Source organism: Sprattus sprattus (genome assembly GCF_963457725.1).
Source record: "Sprattus sprattus genome assembly, chromosome: 1".
NCBI classification, from domain to species: Eukaryota; Metazoa; Chordata; class Actinopteri; order Clupeiformes; family Clupeidae; genus Sprattus; species Sprattus sprattus.
In genome coordinates, this window is record NC_137920.1 from 7,942,467 (window position 1) to 7,958,114 (window position 15,648).

The 15,648-nt window shown below is 41.1% G+C and overlaps 1 long non-coding RNA gene across 1 annotated transcript; it reads right to left on the reverse strand.

The window, feature by feature from the left end:
- Positions 1-9,721: 9,721 nt before the first annotated feature.
- LOC308374604 lies at positions 9,722-15,385 on the reverse strand. Its single transcript, XR_013968876.1, has 3 exons — positions 14,694-15,385; positions 13,834-14,013; positions 9,722-10,581 (listed from the first exon to the last, which is right to left on the reverse strand). It is a non-coding gene; the product is annotated as an uncharacterized lncRNA (long non-coding RNA).
- Between the last annotated feature and the right edge of the window lie 263 nt (positions 15,386-15,648).

Consider the following 15,648-nt stretch of genomic DNA (forward strand, 5'->3'; position numbering starts at 1 on the left):
TAATGATCATATAGGAGACAAATCATATCAACATTTTCTGTGCGGAAATCTAATACATTTTATTTTAAAACTTTTTAATAGGATGTATGTTAGAAATTCAATTACTTGTATTGTTTATTTCTTGTTTTGCCTTTTGAATTGTCATTAATCTGTGGAATTGTCATTTCTGATGTGAAATTGAATTGTTATAAACGAGTGATGAAACACAGCACAGCCTTATGCATTTCTTTTCACTGTGGATGCATAACATAAACTTATTCCTGCCGTTAATGATATCCAGATAAAGTTAAACTTTAGAAGAAAAACAAAGCATTCATACAAATTCTTGTAAAACCTTGTGGTGAAATTGTAGGGTATTGGACTATGACAGATATTCTACACTCTACATCCACCTTGCCTCTGCTTCATTATCAGACACTATGACCCCAAACCACTTCCTGTACAGGTAGAGTATACCTTTGACCCCAAACCACTTCCTGTACAGGTAGAGTATACCTTTGACCCCAAACCACTTCCTGTACAGGTAGAGTATACCTTTGACCCCAAACCACTTCCTGTACAGGTAGAGTATACATTTGACCCCAAACCACTTCCTGTACAGGTAGAGTATACCTTTGACCCCAAACCACTTCCTGTACAGGTAGAGTATACCTTTGGTCATTGGCTCGTGTCCAAAGGTACCACTGGACTGACACAGATAGTCTACTCCATATTCACATAGCCTCTGTCTTAACTAGAAGACACCTTTGTTGATAGGCATTCTGGAGACCAAACCCATGTTGTTCACACCATTCAACACCAGTTTAGCTACACACACCACAAAGGAAATACAGGTTTATTTGATTGACATCTCCATAGTTACCACAGGGTGAAGGTTCATTTGATTGAAATCTCCATAGTTACCACAGGGTGAAGGTTAATTTGATTGACCTCTCCATAGTTACCACAGGGTGAAGGTTCATTTGATTAAGTTCTCCATAGTTACCACAGGGTGAAGGTTCATTTGATTGAGATCTCCATAGTTACCACAGGGTGAAAGTGAATTTGATTGATCTCTCCATAGTTACCACAGGGTGAAGGTTAATTTGATTGAGATCTCCATAGTTACCACAGGGTGAAGGTTCATTTGTTGGACCACTCCATGGTTTCTCCATAAATTATTTTTGGAGCATATCTGTAGTGTGTGGATATATTTATGTATTATATTATTATATATCAAGACATCATGACGTATAGTGTTTCAGGTCTCTGGTCAGTCTTAAACTTAATCTCCATATATAAATATATTGCTATGGTGTTGCTTAAACTTAATCTCCATATAAATATTATATATTAATATATTAATCTCAATAAATATATTGCTATGGTATTTCTTTGGTGCAAATCTGCAGTATGTGGATATCCTTCCTGTGTCCATCTGCTGTTCCCAACTTGGCTTTTCAGCTTCTTGATAATACAGTCATGGACAAAAATATTGACACCCCTGCACTTCTGTCAGATAATGCACAACTACTCCCAGAAAATTGTTGCAATTACAAATGCTTTTGTATTTACATGTTTATTTATTTAGATTGCATAGGAAAAACACAAAAAATCAGATGAATAATGCCAAATCTGACTTCCACACAAAAACTCCAAAAATGGACTTGACAAAATGTATGGGCACCCTCAACATAATAATGGGTGGAACACCCTTTAAAATAAAGAAATACAAATATTTGAAATCAATTGCTTTCTGTTACCATGAATGAGGTGTCTTACACCTCTCTACTGGAATTTTGGACCACTCTTCTTTTGCCAACTGCTCCAGGTCTGTCACATTTCAAGGGTGCCTTCTCCCAACTACTGATTTGATATCATGCCCCAGTTGTGCCATGGAATTAAGATCTGGACTCATCTCGGACACATCAGAACTCTCCAGTGCTTTGTCTTAACCATTTCTGGGTGCTTTTTGAAGTGTGCTATGGGTCATTGTCCTACTGGAAGACCCATATCCTCTGATGGAGACCCAGCTTTCTGACACAGGGCCCTACATTGTGCTTATAATGATTTTGTAGTCCTCAGATTTCCTGATGCCATGCACAGTCAAGGCAAAGGGATCCAGAAGGAGCAAAGCAACCCCAAAAACATCGTTCCAACTCCACCATATTTGCCTGTAGGGACCGTGCTCTTCTCTTTGAAGGCCTCATTTCGTTGTCTGTAAACTGCTTTACTTTGGTCTCATCTGTCCACAGGACGTTCTCCCAGAATGATTTTGGCTTACCCAGGAAGGTTTAGGCAAACTCCAGTCTGGCTTTTTATTTGTCTCTGTGTCCACTCCAAGCATTGTCATCAAGAGGTTTACAGCCCATGGCATTGTCACTAACCTCCCTGGATGTGGAAGGAAGATACAAATTGATGACAGAATGCAACAAAAGATTGTTTGAATGGTGGATAAAAAACCTAGAACAACTTCCAAATAAATTCAAGCTACCCTGCAGACACAGGGTGCAACGGTGTCAGCTTGCACTGTCCGTCGCCTTTTGAATGAAATAGGATGCTATGGTAGGAGATCCCCGGAGATGGTCCTGTAGCCTTCAGATTGTCCATTCTTTTCTACAGTTTTGGGGCCGTATTCACAAAGCCTTTTATCTGACCACTAGGAGTGCTCCTAACTCGCGCTAAAACCTTTTACGTAGGAGTAATTTCTTAAAAGTGATTCACAACGGCTCTGAGACCTACTCATACTAAGGATAATACCAACTCCTAAGCTTAAGATAAAAACTCCGTTGCTATGGATGACTTTGCTTCTCATGCACGAGTTTAGAAGGGGTGAGGACGGTGATTGGTTGTTGACAGGCTCTCTCATTAAAAACTCAGTCCTAACATCCCCCTAACGATCCCACTAAATAAACAGAAAATAATAGAATAACCTAGGCTTCAAATGAAGTCATATTAAATAGTTATGGACAGTGCACTTAGCAGAATGCACACGCATGATGACAAGTTTGTGCATCCAACGAGAATGACGCTTTGCACGTTAAGAGAAAGAGAAATTGCCGAAAAAAACACGGAAATTGCATGAAATCAAAGAAGTAATAATTAAAGCACCCTGCAAACTATGCGTGAGGCATGGGAGGACATATGTGTTAACATAAATGCTTCATTCCCTGCCGTGTGTCGCTCTGTCGATGACTGCGAGAAGCGGTGGTATGCGCTCCAGTCACAATGTAGGATGGAGATTGCGGAGTGGACTTTAAAAGAGCCGTCGCGGCTACAGGTATTGTGTCACCAAAATAGGCCTCATGCGTGTACTTGCATGTTGTAGTTCAACTGTGCTCCCGGTTGTGGATTGAGGAAGGGTGTCAAAAGCCATGTCTTGCATGGATGGCCACTGTCACCCAACAAGTGGCATCCAGCAGGTACATGGTGCCGCTCAAAAAGCTGGCGCAGACCGCGCTCTCCATTAAAATGCGCGAATCGTGAGTAGATCCAGGCCACTTCGCAACAATATCCATGATTGTGAAATTTGGATCAAACACTATCTGTGTATTAATTGAATGTACCTTTTTGCGGTTTACAAAGACGTCCTCATCTCTGGATGGAGCAATTATTTTAATGTGTGTTCCATCGATGGCACCCACGACACCGGGCATTCCTGCAAACGCCATGAAATTGACCTTGATCCTTTGAAGAAGGCGATTGTCCAAAGGGAACCGGATAAACTGTTGTACAATGTATGGTCTACAGAGTGCGGTGATTGTTTGATGAATGAATCGGCTTACTGATGATTGCGATATTCTGAAGTCGTCTGCGTTGCAAAGTTGCATTTTCCCCGTAGCCAAAAATCTTAATGTTATCAAACATTTAACTTCCGGACTGATTGGGTTGTTTCGGATAGTTGGAGACGTGATTGCATCCCGCACTAATTCTAGTAAAATGTTGATGCCTTCACGGTTTAAACGATATCTTCTCAACAATTCAGAGTCGTTCATTGTCTCCAACACGTTACGTCTGGCTTCAGCCATTTTAAGACTTTTTGTGAATAGGTCTTAGTGACTTAGGAGTCCTCATGAGGAGTTTTAAGCTGTCCTAGACTTAGGTGCTACTTTTAGGGATAAAATATTTTGTGAATTGCTCTTAGTAAAAAAAAATAGGAGTCCTAAATTTAAGACTGACACGCCCATTATTTTTAGGAGTTTCTCCTAAATTCGCCACTTATGAGCTACTTTTAGCCCTAAGATTCTTTGTGAATACGGCCCCTGGTTCTTAAATCCTCAGACAATTCTTTGCTCTTCTTTCTTTTCTCCATGCTCAGGGCGGTATACACAGACACACAACACATATTTCGGGGGAATGTCCGCGATCGACCAGGAATGCTGATCATTCGCGGCTGTATCACAGCGTGTACGGGCCCGATAATCTTGGTTTTCGTGCAGTGTGTGTGCATACAAATGTCTACTGTGTATGTGTGTGTATCTGTTGCAGTTTTGACCATGCAATATGGTGCAGTTTTGACCATGCCAGCCATAGATACCTGCCATTACATCACCTCATGTTTGCTTTTTCATTTTTAACTAGGTGGCGCTATACATAAAATTAGTGGTTATGGGATGGGTTGACATGGCCCCTTAAGACAAACATACAAAAAACATGTGGCCCTCCTAAGCCCTACAGCTTTCGGGATATTCGAAGAAAACTGTGTCAGGCCACCTACAGGCCAGTTGGTGTACAGTCACATAAAAAAAGAATATTGTATGGCCCCCCATGGATGGAATTGCACTCATAACTTTTAATTCCCCATTGCTGAAGAGTAATCTGACCACGTTTGAAGGCATTACCATTAAATCTATTGGAAGAGTTCAATCACATGCGAGGTGTGGAAACAAAGTGAAGTTTCCAACCACCAACAGGTGGCGCTATAGAGGTCAGGCATACAGCCCTACAAAGCCATTTTGCTCCATCCATGGACAAAATCTCTACCGAAGATGGACGGTTGCAGGCTTGATGTCCCTGGCAAATTTGGTAATTTTTGAGCACTTTGACATACATGCGATTGAGTTATAAGAGACTTTGTGTTTTGTGGCAAGCACTGGCAATGTGGCAAAGTTTGAGGGTCTGCCACGCCCACACCTTCCGACTAATGAGAAAAACTTCTATAACTTTTAGTCGCCCATGGCTGAAGAGTAACCTGACCACATTTCAAGGCGTTTCCATTAAATCTGTCGGAGGAGTTCGATCAGATGCAAGGTGTGCAAACGCAATCAAAACGCATGGCTGACTGCCTGTGGGCCTGCCACCATGGCGTCAGGAGACTTTTTGGTGCGTCCATGCATGATGAAGACGTGTACCGAATTCCGTCAAGCTACGCCAAAATAACCCCAATGCGCAGGTTTTTTTGCAATGTTCTAGGGGCGCTACAGAGCCATTTTGCTCCATCCATGGACAAAAACTCTACAGAAAAACGGTTACAGGTTTGATGTGCCTGGAAAATTTGATAATTTTTCGGGCACTTTGACATATATGCGATTAAAACATCTCATTTTTGCTTTTTAATTTTTAACTAGGTGGCGCTATACATGTAATGACTGGTCATGGTATGGGTTGACATGGCCCATTAACACAAACATACAAGAACAATTTGGCCCTCCTAGGCCCTACGGTTCTCAGGATATTTGAAGAAAACTGTGTCGCGCCACCTACAGGCCAGTTGGTGTATAACCATATAAATCAATTTATTGCATGCCCCCCCCGTGATCGGAATTCCACGAACCTTAACGTGCAATCAGAAGGTGTCATAATGATCCCACACCTCCAATTTCGTGCTGTTCTAACCTTGTCAACTTACAACTTACAACTTACTTACACTTACAACACTCCAATTTTGCTTTTTCATTTGTAACTAGGTGGCGCTATACATGAATTAAGTGGTAGTGGGATGGTTGACGTGGCCTCTTAAGACCAACATGCAAAAAAAATCTGGTCCTCCTACGCCCTACGGTTTTTTACTTATTTACAGAAAACTGAATCGCCCCACCCTCTTTAAAAGGGGTCCAGTCAGACATCACAATTTAATTGAACGCATTTCACAAATACATGTTCTCCTAATGTTTAATATTATATTATATAATGTTGTTGGCTAATTTCATGGGCGGTTTGTGTTGAGGGTGTACTCTTTCATGCGTTGTGTCTTTTTGGCTATCACAGCCGTTTATTCTGAGGAACAGAACCAGCGTGTCTCACAGTCAGTCAAAGATACACAGCAGCTCCATACTACGAAACACGTTACAGGCTACTGAAGACTGGTCTTATACATCACACAAAATACACAGAATGGCGAAAGTTAATAAATGTACCTGAGGAACAGAACCAGCGTGTCTCACAGTCAGTCACAGTTTCACAGCAGCTCCACACTATGAAACACGTAACAGGCTACTGAAGACTGGTCTTATACATCACACAAAATACACAAAATACACAGAATGGCGAAAGTTAATAAATGTACCTGAGGAACAGAGCCAGCTTGTCTCACAGTCAATCAAAGATTCACAGCAGCTCCACACTATGAAACTAAAAATGATGCATAGAAGTTTTAGCCACCACAACTACACCAGCAAGCTAGCGCAATGTGGTGAGCTATCATTTTGAAGCTAAAACTAAAGAAACAAAACAAAATGGTCTCCAATATAAAGTGAGAGAACTCCCGTTTAGGCTTAAATGTATGCATACTAAATTATGACAAATACAATTACAGTTACAATCACAAATATTAAAACACATTAATCTAGCTATAGCGGAGCTCATGCGACTTACCACGTTACAGGCTACTGAAGACTGGTGATAGTCGGCAAGAACGTGCCCCCCAAGTCTGCAGAATTGCATCAATAGATGGCGTCAGTGGCGGTTCTACACGGAGGCCTGGGGTGGCCCGTGCCCCCGTAGACATGTCCCTGGCCACCCCTGCGGCCACCCCTTGCTGACCAAATAAAAAAATATATTAATTTATTATGATTTTACACCCGAGCGCCAAAAGCGGTACTAATGCGACGCAATGTTCTACATGGGTAAATTAAAGCGGCGCACCAGATCACTGTAGTTTGTTTGCCATGTGTTGTGCTTGTTGGAGAGAGGAGCTACGATTGAAATGTTTGGCTCGCTCTCTTTCATTAATGGATCGCTGGTTCTTAAGAGGAGCTGGTAGTCTGCCTGTGCCATAGTGATCATATACAACTGTCTACCGATGAGCTGTTGATTTTTCTGCCACATGAAGGCAGGGAAGAAGGACAAATAACCACAGCGCTATTTTCAAGAACCAAAAGATGGAAATATCCTATGCCTGTTTACTTTCCCAGATCTTATGTGTATTCAAACTGTCACAGACGAACTGAACAAATTTGATTTCATGACGACAAGAATTTGTGTGGGTCATACAGTCTTTCACGAACCCTTTATTAATTCCAGGATAAAAAAGAGTCAGTTCTCGTGACATAGTCGCTGTTATCTGCCAGTAGGTAACATATCTAGCTACTAGCTTGCTTTAGATTCCTGCGCTAGCAAGAAGCCTTTGATTGCTTACTGATGTAGCTTGCTCTTGCTGCTGAGTTTTCAAAGTTGACTTCAATGTTGTAATTGAATGATCAGGGTGTTTTCACTGCTTCCAACACTGCAACCTACAACAGTTAGCAATACAAGCAAAGGCTTCTTGCTAGCGCAGGAATCTTATATCAGCAGTAGGCTAGCTAGCAGCTACACAATAACATTTAATGATATGAGGGGCAGATAACATCACCTGTCATGAGAACTCACTTTTTTTCCTGGAATTAATAAAGTGATCCTGGGTCAAATGCCACAATCACCACTAGTATTTAATCAAAACAGGTTTAATGGGTACCGTTACTTCGGTTCGTCATTAAATGGCAGTCTTCACCATACAAAAACATATGTTACTACTTAACGGAGTTTTGGTAAACAGTTGTCGTGAATATGAGACTCCTGCTGTCAAATCAGGACCAATCAGAGAAGAGCCCGTCCTGCTTTGGTTCCCGCCCACACAGTGTCAAAAGTTGAATTGATGCTCTGTATTTGCACCCTGTACTGTATTTTTCATTTTCATTTTTTATGGCCCTACCTCTCTTGCACCTGAACGCATTGTTTTCATGTTAAGTTAAGTAATAAATGTTTATATGTTTTTAAAGTAATTCAAGTTTATAATCTTTAAATATCATTTGTTGCGGGTTTCTTATGTTCCCCCCTGGTTAAACCCTGGCCCCTCCTTGGCCCCCCTAGTAGAAATGGTCTAGAACCGCCACTGGATGGCGTTCATGTTACATGAAAAAGCCTGTCTCGCTAGCCAAATGAAAAGTTATCTCTTAATGGCAAGTGGAATTATTAACTCCGCTACATTTGCAATAAAAAAATTAATTTCCCCACGTAGGACCACTAGGCGAATTTGTTATTGTTCATGAAGGCGCGTCTGGCAATTTGTTATGTTTAGCCTGAACCTTCACCCTGTGGTAAATATGGCGATATGGCGTCAATCTTATGAACCTTCACCCTGAGGTAACTATGGAGAGGTCAGTTAAATGAACCGTCACCAGCCAGGTAAACTCAACAGGAAGCTGTTTGGGATAAACGTTTCTGATAATAACAGAAGTAATGTGAATGAATGTAGAATGTTTGTGTTGCCCTACAATTTCACTACAAGGTGATAATAGAGTAAAAAAAACAAATGCTTGGTTTCTTTAAATTACACTTTATTCTGTATCTTTAATGGCAGGAAGGTTACATAACATGCATAGACAGGTCACCTGTGTTACATCACTCATTTTACATAAAAGACAATTTAGAGAAAAACTTAACGATGATCAGTGCTTCATTACTCATTTAGCAAAAATACAATTTTAATTAACAGAATCAAGGCAAAGAAAAACGTAATGTGTGTGTTTTCCACATAGTACCGTGAATCCTTAATAAAGTCCGGGATTCAAATGGAGGCTTCAGATAGCAGCCGCGGGAAATGGCCCATACGGACAAATAAAGGGGTAAACTAAAGACCCAGCTTGTTTCGAAGTTTTTCCACACTGGCATGAATATCAACATATGCATTTTACAACTGTAAAAACTTCATATTTCAGAATTCAAGCATTTACGTGGACTTTTCTTCACTGTGCAAACGCTGATGGCATTTCAGATTTGATGACCTAGTATATGCTTTTCCACACTGGGCACATTTATGAAACTTCTGTCCAGTGTGTATTAGTATATGTCTGTTGAGGTTATTAAGGTGTGCAAATGCTTTTCCACACAGGGCACATTCATGAGGCTTCTCTCCAGTGTGTATTAGCATATGGGTTTTGAGATTTGAAACCTGTCTAAATGCATTTCCACACTGGGCACATTTATGAGGCTTCTCTCCAGTGTGTATTAGCATATGGGTTTTAAGATATGAAATCTGTGAAAATGCTTTTCCACACTTGGCACATACATGAAGCTTATTTCCAGTGTGTATTAGTATATGGGTTTTAAGATTTGAGGAACATGCAAATGATTTCCCACAATGTGGACAATCATTAGACTCCTCTCCAGTGTGTATTAACATATGTGTTTTAAGAATTGCTTTGCGTGAGAATGCTTTTCCACACTGGGAACATTTATGAGGCTTCTCTCCAGTGTGACTAAACACATGTGATTTAAGATGTGCCACGTTTGAAAATGCTTTCCCACACTGGGAACATTTATGAGGCTTCTCTCCAGTGTGTATTAGCATGTGTGTTTTAAGATGTGAAACGTGGGAAAATGCTTTTCCACACTGAGCACATTCATGAAGCTTCCGTTCAGTGTGTCCTACCATATGCCTTTGAAGATCTAAAACACATGAAAATGCTTTTCTACACTTGGCACATTTATAAGGCTTCTCTCCACTGTGTATTAGCATATGGGTTTTAAGATTTGAAATCTGTGAAAATGCTTTTCCACACTGAGCACATGTATGAGGCCTCTCTCCAGTGTGTACTAGCATATGTTTTTTAAGAATTGTTTTGCGTGAAAATGCTTTTCCACACTGGGAACATTTATGAGGCTTCTCTCCAGTGTGTATTAGCATATGGGTTTTAAGATGTGAAATCTGTGAAAATGCTTTTCCACACTGAGCACATTCATGAGGCTTCTCTCCAGTGTGTATTAGCATATGGGTTTTAAGATGTGAAATCAGTGAACATGCTTTTCCACACTGGGCACATACATGAGGCTTCTCTCCAGTGTGTATTAGCATGTGTGTTTTAAGATGTGAAACGTGGGTAAATGCTTTTCCACAGTGGGCACATACATGAAGCTTCTTTCCAGTGTGTATTAGTATATGCCTTTGAAGATCTGAGGAAAATTTAAATGCTTTCTCACATTGGGCACATTTATGAAGCTTCTCAACAGTTTTCTGCTTTTGATTAGCACTAAGAGTGTGTGTTTGCTGGTGTTCCTCGAGTTCTCTCTGGACCGTGAAACTCTCCCTGCAGACGGTGAAGTGGTAAGGTCTTTCATTGAGTTGCTGTTTGAGTTCATCGTTCTGTCCATGGAGCTTCTGTTGGGTTCCATCTGAATGTTCTGCACCTGAAAGAGATTCATATGGATTAAGGCTAGCTTTACACGACAACGATCTGAACACAAACCGCAAAAGTGGCGTTGCGTTCCCACTTTTAATTTCGCGTTTAGACGAGAGTCTTTGGGTGGAAATCTGCATGCAGACGGTGACGCAAAAGTGTGTGAAATTGAACTTAACCTGTGTAGACGTGGAGGTACTGCAGGATGTATATGTGTCCATTCTATTCCACTATGGCTATTTTAACGCGATTGGGAGCTTATTTATGTATTCATTCACTTACATTTGCAGTGTTCGTGTACATTTACATTTAGTCATTTAAATTAGCAGACGCCTTTGGCCAAAGCGACGTAGGCTACAAGGGATAGAACAGTCTAGCTACGAGACCTAGTGTAATTAATGCGCCTTCTCTGTTCTGTTTTATCTGTGATTACTCGGCTTATTTGCTGAAATGACTCCTGGATAGATATCAAGGCAGCTTGAATCTCCGAGTAATGGAAATAATCCGACATGTTTGTTGTTGTTTGGCTGTACTGCACATGGATATGATGTCAACGCGTATGCGAGGATAGCCAGCGTGAGCAGCTCAGAGCACACTTTTGCGTTTTCAACCCTTTAGACGGGAACGCAACGGTGGAGCGTTTTTAAGATTTCCACTCTGGAGGGTGGGTTCATTTCTTTGCGTTTTCAAGCCCCCAAAACGCTGTCGCCGTCTAAACGAAAGGCACATCTGATAAAATATTTTGTCGTTTTCACCCGGGAGCGTTGTCGTGTAAAGCCACCCTTAGAATGACAGACAGATGTTCTAGATGCAGCAATTAATTGTCCCCTTATAAAGAATACGGATCAAAACAAATGGTTGAGTATATATTATAGTATATATTTATATAACCATTTGAATGTGTATGTTTACATTAATGCACCAGTAATAGGTCTTGATGTCATCCCCAAATCATGACATTCATTGGTTCATCATAATTATCATATTACATTTACAATAAACATTTTTTGCTGTTCTTATTTAATCTGAACCACAATGTGCAGCACAATAACTTGCATGCTGTTATCAAATATATATAAGTACAGTCCCTGACAAAAGTCTTGTCGCTTGGGTACAAGTTGACCTGAAGTGCCCCTCAAATATATTTGTAATCAATTTTTGTTTTACAAGAAATGGCTAATTTCAATCCCAACAGCTTTTGAAATAATGTTTTGGTGCCAAACGAAACTGCTGAAAAGCATTCCAACGTTCACAGCTTGGTAAAGCCCACTGAGTCAGTTTTTGCAAAGACAAAAGTCTTGTCGCCTTGTCATTTGATGCACCCAATCCTAGATTACAGCCTCACCTGTGATCAATAATTGATCAATCAAAAGGCTGCTCCCCCAGCTGCATCTAGCTGAGGCACCCTGCTGTTTGGGCCCTCATAGGACCTGGGGTGATAGCAAGGTCAGACCAATCAGACCATCCCTAGGTTCTGTGGGGGTCGTAAACAGAGGAATGTCACTGTCCCTTTGGCCACCCCAGAGACAGTTTCTAGGCAGCCCCCATACGTTAGGAGACAGTTTCAAGTCTCCCCCTGAGGCATGTCCTAACATGCCTCTCAGCCCCTCTCTGGCCTATATAAGGCCAACCCTTCTCTGGCCATTTTGTGGGAGCAGAGCTGGAGAGAGGAGCACTACGGAGTTTGGAGGAATCAATCAGAGACATTCACTTTCATTAATTTGCTGTGTGTCAATAAGATTATGAGTGTTCTGTTGTCATCTGTGTGTTTAGTAGTGAGTCTGTTAATACCATATTATCATGTCATATCTCAGTCATGTTACTGCTACTGTAAAGATTTACTGTGAGTAACAGAGATAATGGAATGTTCACCGTTACACAGAACGGTATTCAAGGGACATCCATATTGACAGCCTTCATAATCATTTCATGTATATACTGTTTGTCTTTATTATTATATAATTGTTCATATCTGTATGTCTTCATCATTCATAGAAACCACGGATTCAAGGGTGGACATAAGTAATTTACAACGGCAATTATATTCACTGTTCATCAGTCATTATACGTTCTTCAATCATTCACTGTCATCCAGTTGTATACAAGTCCCTTACAAGGATAATTGTATTCACTGGCATCATTCCTTCATCACTTCATGTGTGTGTGCAATAAACAGTCTTCATTGGAACTTTGGCATCCATTCTTGTTCTGACCGGACAGACCTGTGGCGATTGTCACTCAACATTCAATTTACCAGCAATACAGTCCTTTCTGGGGATTCATCAATATCCCCTATTTTATAAGTGGGTGTGTATAAAAAAGAACCCCAGCACACCAGACCTTCACATCAACTGCAACTTGACCTCTGACAACATGCCTAAGATTCACCCTGAGACCAAAGCGTTGATTATCAACTCAGCGTCAAGAACAAAAAATAAGAAAAAGATTTGAAGAGACTTGACTTGTTTTTGACAGGCCAAAGTCCGGCAGACCCCGCAAGACAACTGCTCGGGAGGGCCGTTTGTTGGCTGGAAAATCCAAGGCCAGCCCCTTTTCCACTGCAGCAGAGCTCCACCAGGCCTGGTAACCTCAAGTCCCTGTGTCAACCAGGACCGTTTGTAGAATTCTGTCTCGAAATGGCCTCCATGGTCGAATCAATGCCAAGAAACCAGCACTAAACAAAAGTCAATTAAAACTGAGGCTTCATGAGGCTTCTCTCCTGTCTTCTCTTCCTGTCTCACACACACACGCACTAAACAAAAGTGAATTAAAACTGAGGCTTCATGAGGCTTCTCTCCTGTCTTCTCTTCCTGTCTCACATACACACGCACTAAACAAAAGTGAATTAAAAATGAGGCTTCATGAGGCTTCTCTCCTGTCTTCTCTTCCTGTCTCACACACACACGCCCCCCCCCCCCCCCCCCCCCCACACACACACACACACACACATACACGCACGCACACATTTATGAGGCTTCTCTGCAGTGTCTGCTATCATATTTGTTTTGAAAAGTTGAGGACCTCGTAAATGCTATCCCACATAGCAAGTAATTGTAACAGTGAAAATACCTTAACATATTGTAAACAAATCAGAAGTCAGGCACGTTTATGTGGACCTTCACTGCCATGTACTACCAGGTCTCAATTTAAAGACCCAGCTTGTTTAAAAGTGTTTCAACCCTGGCGTGAGTTTCAACATATGCATTGGCAACGTGGATGAATGTGGATGAATAGTGGATTAATTCAGAATGTAGCTTCTCACCAGGGTTCATCCTTTGATTATTAGCACTAAGAGTGTGTGTTTGCTGGTGTTCCTCCAGTTCTCTCAGGACCGTGAAACTCTCCCTGCAGACTGTGCAGTGGTACGGCCCTCCATCGAGTTGCTGGTTCAGTTCTTCATCGTTCTGTCCATGGAACTTCTGTTGTGTTCCATCTGATGCACCTGAAAGAGATTCATATAGATTTAGAATGACGGACAGATGTTCTAGATGCAGCAATTCATTGTTCCCCGATGAGGAAATATTCCATTGTTTGGATGTTCTGATACACCTACAAGAGTTAGATTGGTCATTAAACTTGCTTTTCTGGCTCTGCATGGGAGCATGTTTGTGTTTCAACCTCCTTTACTTGTAAAATAAAATCAATGTTTTACTCGCACTGACTGTGCGCTAACACTTGGCATAGTAACAACATCAATTGGCAAAGTAACCACATAATTTGGCATAGGAACCACATCAATTAGCATAGTAACCACATAATTTGGCATAGTAACCACATCAATTGGCAAAGTAGCCACATCATTTGGTATATCAATTGGCATAGTAATCACATTCATTTGGCATAGTAACCACATTATTTGGCCTAGAACCACATCAATTGGCATAGTTATACCATCATTTAAAAAATGTAACTGTCAGCCAGTAAATATTTAAACCTGGTCCAAGAAGGAACTCCCACAAAAATGTTAGAAAAGTTTCCTCTTCAACACAATTTCCTGACTAACAAAGAACCACAATGTAGCTGTCCACTGTATCCTTTTAACCTGTAATAGTAAGCTAACTGTTCAAAAGCATGAATCGACCATTGAACACAGCTCTTAGTGCATCAGTCTGAAATACTTACTTTCCAGAAGACAATCGTTGTGTTCCTGCTCATCCTCTTCTTTCTTCACTTTTACCTCCACTGTGTGTATTATGTCATTATAAGTGGAGCTTGATGACTCTGTACAGTCTGATTCCGTTTTATACTGAAGATCTGCAATGGGCTTTTCTTCTTCATCTTGCCATGTCGTCATATGTCCATATTCCTCTTCATTAATGTCTTCTTCTTTCATTCTCAGTCTCAGGGGTACCTGGTGTGTTTCATCACAGCCAGATCTCAACGGCAGTCCAAGATCCATGTTAGCAACGGACTAGAGATGATCCCGTCCAGTTTCCGATATAGATAGGCGGTACACCACAAAGGAAAAATATACAATTGCTTTCAAGCTCTGTTTCCTTCTTTGTTAAAATACTAGAGAGCGATTGGCACGTCGCATTTTGCAAGGAGGAATTCACTTCTATATCGTCACTGTCCCCACACCTCTCACTTGCCTAGGGCTGATATATCGAGTACGAGCTAATGAAGAAGGCTACGATGTTAAAATACTGTGCGATCTAAGGCTACTGTGGAATCTAACGAAGACGGCTTGATACTGTGACTAAAACGTACTTTTAATAAGTTAGCATATAAAGATCTGTTAGTGTTAGCGTCAAGCAGTGTTTATCACAGAAAAATACGAAGACGAAATTGTTTTTACAGCGGGAACTTCGGCAACACGATTAACTTCTCCCGTGGACTCTTCTGAAATGTTCTTACTTGTAAACATCCGGTAGCTGGCAAGCCAACCAGAAACCTATGCATTACTGCCACCGTCTGGATGGGAATGTGACTGCAGACTCACCAGTTCGGTCTGTGTAGTTAAACGAGAGAGCGTACTGCAGTCACACTCCTGTCCAGACAGTGGCAGTTATCCAAAGTGTTCTCCTTGGTTTACCAACTACTGGGAGTTCACAAGTAAGAACATTAGAGAGGAGTC